Genomic DNA, 14,257 nt, shown 5'->3' with positions numbered 1-14,257 from the left:
GTTTCGGAGTCAGAGGTTGGGATTCCAATCCACCTTCTTCCTTCCCATTCAATAACTAGACTCTCTGTGCCTCAGGTTCCTAATGGGAAAACTTGAGATAATAATAATATACATTTTATAGAATTTACATTGGAGATGAAATGAGAGTATGTCTATAAAATACACATAGCTCCTGTAAGCATTCGATCACACTACCTAGTTTGGAATCCATAGATACATTGCTTTTTCACTTTTAATGAAGTATTGGGATTAAAAAATTTTATTCTCTTGGTCATGTAAAATTCACTTGGTTTCTGTTTCACTAGCTAGACTGAATTTCTGCTAAGATATTTATGATATAACACATAAAAATGTGTTATATGAATTATATGAACACATATAAATGTGTTCTTGAATTGGCCTCTTAGCTACAAAGTCTTGCAGCCTGATCCCTGGGAGCCTACACATTGTAGAGGATTAGGATATACCCCTTGGATTGTGTTGGGATCATTCTCAATCAAATCAGTGCTGTGACTTGATTTTCTACTTCCTTTTATATAGCTCTTGTAAGCAAACCCTAATTGCTAGAAATATGCCAATTCTTAAATCAGTAGGGTAGACAGTGGTGTCCATAACAGTCTAGGTTTGGAACCTAGTAGTTGCTAATAAATTTTGGTTGAAGAAGTGCATGCCCCTCCCTGCACTTCCACTTCACTGTCTGGTCTCAGGAAACAATGTTAGCATCAGGCTGATGCTCATTTCTTCCTTCTACCCAAGCCATGTGACCCAAGCAGAGATATCTTTAGCATAAATTCTTCTTTACAGACATTTAAAAACCTGTAACTGAATGTTTAATCTGCCAATTAGAAAGCAAAGACTGTAAACTAAAAATGGATCAAGAGACCAGTGTTCATACAGATATGTGGCTTCAAGTATATACTGTTAAACTAAAATGTTTGTGCCGTGTATTGAGCTAGCAGATTGACAGGCTTCTCTATGTTGATGTGTGTGAGAGTCCATCCAAACAATCTAAGACAGTATGAGTTAGTAGAACTTATGGGTGCCTTTGTGTTTTCAAACCCTTCTCTTAGAATTTGTGATTTAATGAGCCTTTCCATACTAAAAATATATCCCAATGAGATTTAGATTGAAGATAGAAAAAAAAAAAATAAAACAAAGCTAGTTTTGTTTCACAGGTACAGAAAGGTGCTAGAATTATTTACTGCTTTCTGGACTCTGAATTATGACCAAATTGATATTTTCCAGGTTTTTCATTAACTTGTTCTGAGGTAAACGCGTCATTTGCCATGATTAAATCGAAGGTGTTTCTGTAGCTTCCTCCTCTAAATATTAGAACAAGAGAGAAGAATTCCAATTGACCCTTTAGTTGAAATAGCACTAGAGAAAATATACAGAACTGACCCAGGAACTGAACTGAAATGCTCACAGCTCCAACAAGCTGGGCCTCAATAAGCAGAATCACATGGGAAATGTTCTAGTCCGGAACTTTCACCTCCAGAATGAGAATTCACTGCATCTTATCTTAAAAATTCCCATAGAGTCACCAAATTGTAAAAGAACTTAGGGTTGACCTTCTCAGTCCCCATTCCTTTAATATCATGCCTTCACAGAAGAGCTCTTCAAAGACAAAGCTTCTACCACCTCATCTGGAATGGTTTAATGTCATCCAAGTTGCTAGAAATACAGCTCTTGGAATTCATTGAGATTTCAGATTTCCTTCTCCACTTGAATTAGATGCATCAAATTAGGTTCTGTTAACAGCTAGTCTTTTTTCAATTTTTAAATTTATTTTAATTAGTTGTATATGACAGCAGAATGGAATTCAATTCATATTACACAAAGGGAGCACAATTTTTCATGTCTCTGGTTGAACACAAAATAGAGTCACACCATTCACATTTTCATACAACAGCTAGTCTTTTAAAACAGATGCAAGATTACAAGGCAAAGTAGAACTTGGACACAATCCTTTCTTCTTCTTCCCTACTGCCACCCCTTAGCATTGGAGACAGGGACATCTCTAGGATGGGACTCACTGGATTCATAAAGTCTACCTGATGAACAAATCAGCATAAAACTGGCCTCCCTTGCCACCAATTTTAGATGCCCTTCTAGTCCCCCACCACAGTCTTGAGTAAAATGTCAGGAGGAGACAGTGAAGAACACACAGGAGTTCCCAGGTCAGTCTTTAAAAAAAAAAAAAAAAAACTTTTTCTGGTCTTAGCTACCTGATTTGATGTGCCACCAAGTTCTAAGTGTTTACTTTATGACCCTTCCAAGGATGAATCACAAGCAGAGGCAGAAAACAACTATTCACTTATTACTGAAACTCCCATGCCTTATGTTCCCGTGAGAAAAGGCCAGACCTTTACAATGCTTGGCCAGAAGGGGACATTGTTCTGGCACTCCAAAATATTAATGTGTAATGACTAGCTACAGTTCACTAACATTACCTGCTTTGTGCATATAAATCAAAACTCTTAGGATTTCAATTAATTAAAATATGTGTATATTTTTAAAATATGTATTTTGATTACATAATCAATTTTTAAAAATCCACAATTTAAGTAGGGAAACATTTAAGAGAAAAGGAGTATTTAAGATCATTTTATAATGTGCTTCACAAGAATGCTCACTGTGCAAATGAACAATGAGCTAAAATTATCTTCCCTAGGGCTTAAAATTTTTGCCCCAATATTATTCTCTGAAACAAATCACAGTACCCTTTCGTATGTGGAGATATATTTCCAAAAAGATTTAATTCCCTGCTTGACAACTGTGGCTACCCCTTTTGAAATAAAATGGAAATTTTTAAATAACTGTATCTGATGAGCAACCAACCAATCAATCAAAAGCACAGAGTACCTACTAAATACCAGGCACTACACTCGACCCAAGGGATAATCAGCAGTAATTAATCAATTTATCCCTAAGAGATTGTTTATACTAATTTTGTTGTTCCTACTTTGTAATGCCACCTATGGAGAGAAAATGAAATTAAAAATTAAATTTAATTTGGGGGAGGGGTGGAGAAAAGACATCAAATAACATTGCAGGTACTGGTTGTGAAAGCCTGTAGGAAAAGCAGGCATAGGGAACAGCAGAAAGTCATATTCTTTTAGTTCCAAGTATCTCCACTTAATTCTTGTTATGGCTCTCTATAAGGTGAGTTCTAGTCCCAATGTCCAAAAGGAAAATGAAGTCTTCAGAGGTTGCATACATGGCCCATGATGCTACACTTGTTGTTGTGAAATCAAAATCCTCACAGAGATCTAATTCCAAAGTGTATCCTCTTTAACTATAGAATGCTCATTACTGGCAGAGAAATCAATATGAGAGCATTATTATGCCACTTATCACAGGACTTGTATGTGAATGGCTAAAACCATGCACCCTCAGTTATTTGTTTTACATGCAGACCAAAGAACACAACTATTTCTTTCTTATCTTTAGAACATTTTAAAATTATTGACTCACAATATAACAATTATGTACAATTTACAATGCCATAAAACTTTATATTTGATGTTTCCAAATTGGCACGTCATCAAATGCTTATAGATGTTAATTAATGGTCTAAATGTTTAAAGAGAACATACATGGCAGAGAATTTTTGGAGGAGAAAAATTACATGATCATCTTTTTTTTCCAGGATATTTTAAGCCTATTAAAATCAATGTGCAGTGAGGGGAGAAGGTAAACTTGAGAGGAAGTGAGTTACCTCTGCACACCTGCTTATAGACGCTGGAATTTTCACATTTGCATCTCATCGGGGTCCTTTAACAATGACCAGGATTCTGCCTAAGCTTCTTGTTCCTTTTCTGACAGGTTACCTCTCAGCAAGAGATGGCTTAGGTCAGGTTGCTCCCTGGTTCCCATTTTCTTATCATCGTACCCATTTCTGCCACTTTCTAAAAACAACCAGAGTGCCAGCGTGTTAAAGACACCCCTCCCATTTCCCAGTGATGGAAGACACATGCAACCCCACTTGTTGGTCAGGCACTTATGATTTCACATAAAAGAAGGGGTTTTCCCCAGCATATTGTACCATCTGTGACATTTGCCATGAAGACTGCACACATTCCTCTCAGAGGACAAAGTTGCTCACCAGTTTTCAGGCTCCAAAGTTATTTCCAATATGAACACCTATAATGAACTTCATTTACTGAGTGGGCAAATGGGAGATGTAGAGAATGGTCCAGTAGGATTTTACCTGGATCCCAATAGCTAAGATGGTTGCCCACAAATGGTTTTGACTTCCCTACACAGTCAAAACCTCAAATGGATCCTTTGTGTTAGAATTTCTTTTAAAGTTGTTGAAAGTTCAATTTGAAACTAAAGGAAAGGTGTTCATCTCACAGATCTTTGTACTCAGCCCTGCACCATATCTGTGCTGACAACAAACCAACACATCTGGTTTTATCTCCATTCTGAGAGGTTATGTTAGGAAATGGTATGAGAAAAAACAAAATGGACCAGGTAAGAGCATTCAGTAGGAGACTCAGCCCTGGATCCCTGTGAGTTCTCTGGAATGGTGCTGAAAGCGTGCTACAAAATAGTATCAACGAGCTGCACTCATCTACACCCCACCAACACTTTCCCCATAATTCCCACTCTGGAAATCTTTTAATCCAAAGTCCTCATATACCCAGCATTTTTACTCTCTGGACTCAATCTTAGCTCGCTAGCTATCACACAAGTGCCAATCCCTTTCTCGCCTATTGAATCAGGTTGACACAGCACAAAGGAAATGATATTTGTTGGCTATTGGTAGCAAAGGATTCCTTGGTGTGTCCCCTGATAATGGAACTGGAAGTGAAGATGCTGATTCACTTCGAAATCTTAAACCATTTCTTCTGCCATCCACAGTTCAAACATAAAAAAAGAGACTCTGAAACATAGTTTAAATAGGAGCTGCCCAGGAGTATTCAACTGCATCTAATTTACAAATCACTTTCACATATAATGGATTAATCAGGATGCTTTGGGCTGTAACATAAACCAACTCAAGCTAATTAAAGCAAATTATTATTATTATTATTATTATTATTATTATTATTATTATTATTATGTGGATGCCAAGATATCTCACTGACCTCAAGGCAGGAATGAAACTGAGCTTTAAGAATGAGGAATTAGAATGCTCTTGTCCAGGGAATGCTCCAAATCTTCTTTTTCATCTTTCTTTTAATGTTTTTAACTGCAGGACTACATTCTCTCTGACTCAACTCTATGGTAAAAAAAGTATCATCAAAGAAAACCTTCTGAGTTTGCCTCTTCTCTATTAAAACAACAACCAAATGAATCCAGAATTTCTTGGTCCTAATTCCAAGTGCTTTTAGTACCTCCCTTGTCAGGCTCCCAGCTGTGGTTCAATTACCTGGGTAGGGAATCAGGGTCACATTGCTCACACATGGCTTGCAGGAGACCAGCCATTGTAATCATGTAGATAGGAATAAGCTGGGGGTCAGTTACCCCAAATGTGAGGATACAGGAGAGGCACCCAATGGATATTAATACACATACTATTTCTTTGATGACCCCATCCACTAGCATTTTTATTAGTAGTGTATTATGATTGTATAGATGAAGTCAATTTCACTAACATAACAGTGGTACAAAAAGATAAAACCAAAAGTAGAATCAAGTTCTCAATCCCACATCAGCCCTTCTAAGCCTTGCTTTTAAGCACAAAACAGTAAAAAAAAAAAAAAAAAGACAAACTAAAAACATAAGCAAAAAAAAAAAAACCTGACATTCACTCCCATCTTCAGAAGATTTTATATTTATATATTTTATATTTAATTGGAGATGCAAAATAGGCCCTCAGTAAAATAGCTGAGAAGCATTTTGAAAGTAATATTGCAAACTATTGAAGGGGGCAAGTAGAGTCAAAGCCACTAAAGTCAGTCAGAGTCACTTTGGATTCTTGTTTAGAAAAAACTTTGGGAAGAGTTTAGAAAAGACATTTCAGGTGTAAGAAATGAAAGAAATCACACCATTACCAGCAGCGGTTCACCTATGAATACTTGTCATACTAATATCTGCAGAAAAGCAAGATTTTTCTTTTCTGCAAAGTCAAGGAGGATGGAAGTAGAATCGCATAGAGTCCTGGAAGTGTTTCCAAACCAGCAGATCCCAGCCCGCACCTACCATTCCCCTCCTCAGAAATGGACAGTTTTATAGGATTTTCTGTTTTCTGAGGCAAAAGGGTTGTTTTCATCTCTAGTTCTATAAGATTGAAGCAGAAATTCTTCTCACATCATCCTCTGAATAAGGATGTTTGTTGGCACATCATCACTCTTACGACAAAGAATTGCTTCTCCTAAGAATTAGTTCTCCATACAATACTTGTGAGCCATTTCTAATGTCCTATTCAGTATCCAGATTGCAGAAATGGCTTCAAGTTGAGCAAGATAAAGTGCCCAGTTATTCTAGAGTCCACAGGAATAATCAGTAGTTTGGGTCTGTTACCTCATCCAGACCCCACGGAATCCCTGAGGTAGGAAGTCAGGGATGCTGGCTCCAGGTTCAGGCATTCCGAAGGTCATCAAATGATTTGAAGGAAGCTCTTTAAGCTTCTGAAGCTTTTTCTCTCAGTCATCAACAATTCTCTTTTTTGAGTCACAACTATGTGCCACGCCCAGTTTCTAAATGCAGGAGATGCAGTAGAAACCAACCACACCTCTCCAAAAAAATTCCCATCCATGTCAAATTTGCATTCTATTGGCAGAAGATAGAAAACAAATATAATAAGTAAGCAAATTATATAAAATATTAGAAGACAATTAGAACTACTAAAAATTAAAGAATGGGATTGAAAGGGACGGTTATAATTTAATATGATGTAGGTTGTCTCAATGACTAAGTGACAACTGAGGGGTATAAGAGATGCAACTGGGTAAATGTTTAGGAGGAGGGCATTTCAGGCTGAGCAACAGTTAATGAAAATGTTTTTAGTACCTGAGGTAGAAGCATGTGTGGCATGATTGAGGAAGAGTAAAGAAGCTGCTAGAGAAAGAGGTGAAGGAAAAGAGTTTTAGGAAATGTGGGTGGAGGGAAATGAGGAAGCAGATGACCCAGAACCTTGTGAGGACTCTGGCATTTACTTTGAGTGAAATGAGGGGACATTGGAGAGCATGATGTGATCTAAAGCTAGATTTGAGTAAAGGCATCTGGGCTGTTGATATATTTCAGGATTAGACTTCAAGGTAGCAAGGGCAGGACAGGGAAATGAGTTAAAGATGGGGCAGCCATACTTCCCATTTGTCCAGAAATGATCTGTGACAATGCATACCAATGCAAATACTAATCTCCACTTTTCTTTGCATCTTCAAAATATCCTAGTTCAGATGATAAATATATCATCACCCTGATTAATAAGATATTACAATAATCCAGAAGAGAAATGATGATGGTAGGAGACAGATCACTGGCAAGGAAGGAGAGATACATTTCTCCTGATTCAAACTACATTTTCACATGAGAGCCCACAGAATTATTCATGGATTAAATGTGGGCCAAGGAAATAGAAGGGTCAAAGAAGACTCTAAGATGTTTGAGTTCAACCACCTAGAAGGACAAAGTTGCCATTAAATAAGAGAGATCAGGCTTACTGGAGAAGGCCAGGAGTCCCGTTTGGAACATATTAATTTTGAACTATCAGATATCCAAGAAAAGTGTCAACTAAGCAGATTGAAATATGTCTGGAGTTCCTGAGGGAGATCTGGCCTGGAGGTATGAAATTGTAAGTCAAGGGCATATAGATGGAATGGAAAGCCATGAGGTTAGAAAAGAATCACCAAAGGTGAGACTGTAGAAAGAGGTCCAAGAATGGAGTCCTAAAGAACCCAAGTGGTAGAAAAAGGGGAGGATTCAGCAGAGGAGATTGGAAAGAGCTGTCAGTGAAGTCAAGGGGGCAGGAAGAAAACCAGATGCCTCTCCACCTGTTCAAAGCACTGATTGTGCTATGCAGTGATTTTTTTCTTTTGTTTTGTAACTTCATCCAGGGGATAGCTCATGGACCACCATATAAAAAAGTGATTTGCATAGGCTGGGGTTGTGGCTCAGTGGCAGAGTGCTTGCATAGCATGTGTGAGACTCTGGGTTTGAGTCTCAGCACCACATAGAAATAAACATAATGGGGGTTCATTGACAACTAAAAAATATTTTTTTAAAAAAAGTATACTGCAAGAAGCAGAGAAGGCAAATTCCTGTCTCCTCATCCCACTTCAACCAGAGCTTGTCTATTTTCTTGCCCCAAATAATGGGCCACTACATACAATTTCCTTTATAGAAAAGTTGGTAGAAGGTAAGAGAAGATAGAATTCCTTTACTTTAAGAAAAAAGAAAAAAAGCAAAACATCATCCCAGATAATTTTTAAGGCTTGTGGTCCCTTCTGGCTCTAAAATTTATTTCATTTTACCCAATTCTAAGAACGAATTCCTAATGTCAAATCTCCTAACCACAGCCACCTGGTAGAGTCAAGGTAAACACAAGGCTTTTTTTTTTTTTTTTAATGTTTCTCTGGCCTGAGATTACCCATTTGTTATAGAAATGAAATCATATGAAGATAGGAAAAGAAAAACAACAACTGGCTTTGAGGAGTAGGAAGTCAGTTCAGTTTTAAATATGAATCCAGGAAATGTTTTATTAAACAGCTAAGGCATTTACTGGCTTAGACGAAAGACTAATCCTGTTCTAAATCCTACTAACCTCATGAGTATTCCATTTATCTAAGAAAGCCACAGAAGCACATTCCAAGGAAGTTTCTTGCTATATTACACTGACAGAACAAAAGTAATACATGCTTTTACCCACAGTTTTTAATAATAATAAATAATAATCACTGTTTATCAAGCATTAAACACGGGCCAGGAACTATGTTAAGCTCTTTGTATTCATTGAATTAACAATCACAACAATCCCAAAGTAGGTATTCTTGGGCACTCAACAAATATTTGTTGGAAGAATATCATGACCGACACTAAAAACAGCCTGCCCAAGGTTACCTAACTTAGTAAGTGGTGGGGCTCAGTTAAATCTGGGGTGCTCTGACTTCAATTCCAGCGTCTCAATGACAGTGCATTGGTTCATTCACTGAATCTTAACATCAGATGCACTGGATGCTGTGGCATGCCTTACCCAGCTTCTGCAGCATTATCCAGCTGCCAGGAGTTAGGCTACAGAGGGCTCATAGCTGAGTCTCTCCTTCGAAAGTCCCTTCTGGCAAAGGGATGCTCCCTGCCAAAGGTTCCTTCCCTTCCTTGAGGAAACCCATAACCAGCAAGCAAAGGACAGAGAGGCCTAGTTCCTTGCCTCAGTTCAAAATCCCTCTAGGGCTGGGGGCACATGTAGCTCAGTATCAGAGGGGTTTTCTAGCATACATAAGGCCCTGGGTTGTATCCCAACACACACTTCCTCTGAAGGGCCACCCCCAGCTCCAGAGCTCCCAGACCGATTCTTACTCTGCCCAATTCTGTTTGCCTCATGAAACCACTCCCCAGTAAACCTTCTGCACAGAAATCTCCATCTCGGGTCTGTGCCCTGGGGAACACAACAAAGCCATTAACATCAGCAGAAATCTGCTTTGGAAACTCTTTCTATTCAGCTAGTAGCCAGCAAGCGTTTATTGAGCTCCAGGTATGTGTTTGATTTTGTCTTTAGTATCATCTAGTCATAACATGTATATTTTCCATTGGGTTTCCCTGTTTTAAAATTCATAGTTCTTTTTATGTATTCTGGATGCGGATCTTGTATTCCCTACAAGCATTTGCATATCCATTGTTTCTGTCTGTGTTTTGTCTTTTAACTTTATGGTACCTTTCGTTATGTAACATCTTTAAGAATATCAAATGTATGGATCTTTTATGGATCTTTCATTCTTATATTTCGTGTCTTCTCTATTAAAAATTGGAGAAATGCAAACTAAAGCAACAATGAAATCCTATTTCACACCAATCATACTGCAAAATTTTAGAAATCTGATGATCATAGAACGAGTGAGAGGGTAGAGAAACAAGAATCATCCTACCCTACCAGTAGGAACACAAATTAGTGCAATTGACAAAACATTTTTTAAAAATCTAAGGAAGCTAAAGTTGGTTACATCTGTTACCCCAAGGCTCTAAGTTAGATATAAACCCTAAAGAAACACTCATATTTGGTTGTGAGGAGGCAAACAATGTTCATAGCAACACTGTTGATAAACATGAAGAATTAGAGAACATAAATGTCTGTCAAAAGAAATGGATATTTCATGGAATATATATAAGTAAATGAATGAATATGGTGGAATATCTAAGTCATTAAACAAAATAACTCAGATAAGGTTGGAAAACAATATATAGAGCAAATCAATTACTAAAGTATAACTTTTATATTAAGTTCATAAACCTGAAAAATAAATAAGATATAAAAGATAAGCATATGTATGGTAATGATAAATATTAAATCTATGATAACGGTTGTCTCTGAGAGACAACAAGGGAGTGAGGAGCTAGGCGCAGTGGTGCACGTCTGTAATCCCAGCAGCTGGAGAGGCTGAGGCAGGAGGATCGCAAGTTCAAAGCCAGCCTCAGCAAAAGTGAGGCACTAAGCAACTCAGTGAGACCCTTTCTCTAAATAAAATCCAAAATTTTATTTGGTGATGTGGCTCAACAGTTGAGTGCCCCTAAATTCAATCCCTGGTATCCCCCCTTCCCCCCCAAAAAAAAATAAGGGAGTAAGGAAAATGGGATTGGGTTACCCAGGAACTTCTGCCTAGTCAAGTTTTATTTCTCAATTTTAAATGAAAAAAAAAAGAGCTGAAATACATACAGCATAATGTTGGGATTTGATAAAGCTAAATGATATGTACGTACAAAGTGTTCATCACATTATTCCCAACTCCTGTGTACCTGAAGTTTTATATAATATGAAAAGGCATTACAAATGAAAAAAAAAATCACAGTTGAAAATTCAAGACAGGTTTCTTGGTATTATTTTAGAAAGATACTGATGGATTGCAATGGTTTAATAAGGGATATAGAATTGTAGGTATCAGAAAGACACATGGAAAGGAAAAAATTAAAAAATTCACCAAAAAAATTTTACTAAAGCAGATCAACAGAACAGAAAATGAGGCTATTCTAAGTGGGTGAGTGATGTGAATGCTTCTGCGCTTTAGCAAAAGGAACCAGGCTGTGTAGAGAGGTTGGAACCAGGAGCAAGGGGAGGCAGGAAGGTCCTCCTAATGAGCAGCCATGAAACCTACAGGAGGGAGCAGCCATGAGAAGAGAAGCAAGCTTGCATTGGCCTACAGTTGTGCAAACTCTCTAACAAAAAGCCTATTTATAATAAAGTGTCTAATATCTCATGTAATTCATTGAATACAGTACACTGCAGAGCATTCTTGAGGCTTTGTGCACTTACATTCTACCTCCCATTTAGAATTAATTATTAATTGATTTATAATCCATTCCATAATGGCAATAGAGGAGTGCATAGAGCCAAAACCACTTCTGAATACAGTTGCCTGGACAATTATGGAAGCTGGTGTGATTAGCTAAATAAAGATCTCAAAAATCAGGAGCTGGTGGAAGCAGTCTCATTCTTGTTTTAAACATGTTACTTTTGAAGCACTGGTGGGACCTCCAGGGACGGACAACTAGGCAGGTGAACATGGAAGTCTGGAGTTTAGTGAAGACTGGCGAGAAGGATAGCTTCAGAGTCCACAGCAGAGAGGCCATAGGTGAAGATATGAGAAGGCTAAGTTCAGGGCTTAAAAGGAGGTAGAAGGCATGGTGCTGGAGAGGAGAAAAACTTCAAAAGTATCACACAGATGTGCTCCTAACATCTCCTGGCCAGGACAAGGCAATAAATGGAGGAATCAAGCATTGTTCTGCTCCCTTCTGCTCTGATCCCTGGCTCCATCCCATATAAGAGGGCCTGGTGTGCATGTGTGTGGACACTGCATCCATTATGTCCAAGTTCTATCCACCCCTCAGGTAAATGCATGAAGAAATAGGTCTTCACAGGGACCATGTGTATGATATGATATACAATAATACACATACATGATTCTTGATACCTACAGATGGTCCCTGGCTTACTTTGGTTCAACTTGTGAATTTTTACTTTATAATGGTGCAAAGTAATATATATTTAGTAGAAACCATACTTTGAATTTTGAATTTTGATTTTTATGTGGTATGATGCTCTCTCCTTACGATGTGTAGTATCAGGAACCCACAACTCCCAGTCAACCATCCAATCATGAGAGAAAAACAATGGATACTCTACCATGTAGCTTACTTAGTAATTTACATGAGATATTCAATATTTGACTATAAAATAAGCTTTATGTTAGATGATTTTGTCTAACTGTAGGTCAATATAAGTAATCTTAGCATATTTAAGGTAGACTAGGCTAAGTTATGATGTTCAGTAGATTAGATATATTAAGTGCATTTTCAATTTTTGATACTTCCAAGTTTAAATGAGTTTTTATGGACATAGCCTCATAACAAGTCAAGGAGTAGTATCTTGCTTCTTCTGTCTCTGGAGAAACCTAGCTACCTCTTATAGTTTAGATTATATACCCCCACCCCCCAAGAGCTCACGTGTTAGACAATGCAACAATTTTCAGAAGTGAAATAATTGCGTTCTGAGAGCCTTAACCTAATTGGTGGATTAATCCACTAGTATGGATTAACTAGATGGTAACTGTAGGCGTGTAGCATGTATTAGGAGGAAGTAGGTCACTCAGGGTGCACCTTTGGGGTTATATTCTGTCCCTGATGAGCAGAGCTCTCTCTGCTTCCTCATTACCATGTCTTACACTGCTTTTCTCTGCCATGTTCTCCTTCAACATGGGTCCAGAGCTATGGAGCCGGCCATCTATGGAATGAGACCTCTAAAACTAGAAGCCAAAATACACTTTTTCTCCTCTAATTGTTCTTTCCCAGTGTTTTGGTGACAGTGACAAAAAGCTGACTAACACATTACCATGGGGCACAAGCACAGAAGGTCTGGGCAGCATTCTCTAAAGCAAATGTCTGGAATATGGGCCTGGTCACATAATTCTAAGGATAATGCTATTCCCTGGCCAAATACATAGTACAAATACATAGATGGGCAACATCCCACACCACTGTCAATCCTTCTTTTTTCACTTAGGTCACCATGAACATGAGAGGCAGAGCTCTGGTGGGAGAGTAGGAAAAGGGAAGAGATTCCAGGCCCCAGTCACTCATGAATTCTCTCCATATCTCTGTAAACCAAGGAGAATTGATGTCTGTCAATCATTCACTCAATGCCTATCTGAGTGTGGAAGGCAAAGGATAATTCCTCCTCATGGGGCTAGGGCTAGACCTGGGGCAGCTTCTCCCCAGATGCCTCTTCCTCTATGGAATCCCTGTTCCCAAACCAGCAACGTCTTGCCCTTGGATGTGTACCTGCAGCCCACACATCAGAGGCTGGACCTATAGTACCAGCCAGTTAAAAATTATCAATGAAAACAAACCAGGCATTTTGCAAATCACAAACCTAAGATGAGTAAGAATTATAATAGACTTATTTTGGCTTAATACACCATTTAGATTTTAGCAAAAAAAATAAAATGTTCACCTCAAAGGAAAGCAGAAAAACCTTTTCTATCCTATGTCTTTCTAAAAAAAAAAAAAAAAACTAATGACCTTAAAAATGTATGTTAAAAAAATAAAAATGATCTAAACTTCTAAGAGTTATTTGTGGCTCAAGATACTAAAATTCCAATTTTTCTGTGCTGATGAAATGGAATACTTTTTCCTATCATCCTTCAAGTTTGTACTGCAATAGTAAGATACAGTATCTTACATTTTGAAGCTATGAGAACTTTGTTGGCAAAGACTCTTTGATGCAGATTATTCTACAACATAAATCAGAGCTAGTTAAACACACAGGAACAGAGATGGCAATACAAGTAATTTTACAATTTGCTACACAGTAGTAAGAAAAACAGGAAGTAGGTGTTTATTAGCAGTTCCAAATATACCAGCCAAAATACAACTCCCCATGGAGTCTGAGTTATTCAAAATATAGCAAAGAGCAGAATTCCTAAGATTATAAAAGGGTAATTAATCACAAGCAGTGTTCACAGACCAGTGATTTGGAAACTACCTTCTTATTGAAGATCTGGACCAAGAACAAACTTCAAAGCAAAATTAATTGATCTCAGATTCACTGCATCTGCTCAATAAACTCTCCCAAAAAATGTCACTTTAAGCCCATTTAACA

The sequence above is a fragment of the Marmota flaviventris genome, chromosome 2 (genome assembly GCF_047511675.1).
Source record: "Marmota flaviventris isolate mMarFla1 chromosome 2, mMarFla1.hap1, whole genome shotgun sequence".
NCBI lineage: Eukaryota > Metazoa > Chordata > Mammalia > Rodentia > Sciuridae > Marmota > Marmota flaviventris.
The sequence above is the reverse complement of the archived record's forward strand: the minus strand, read 5'-3'. Positions refer to the sequence as shown.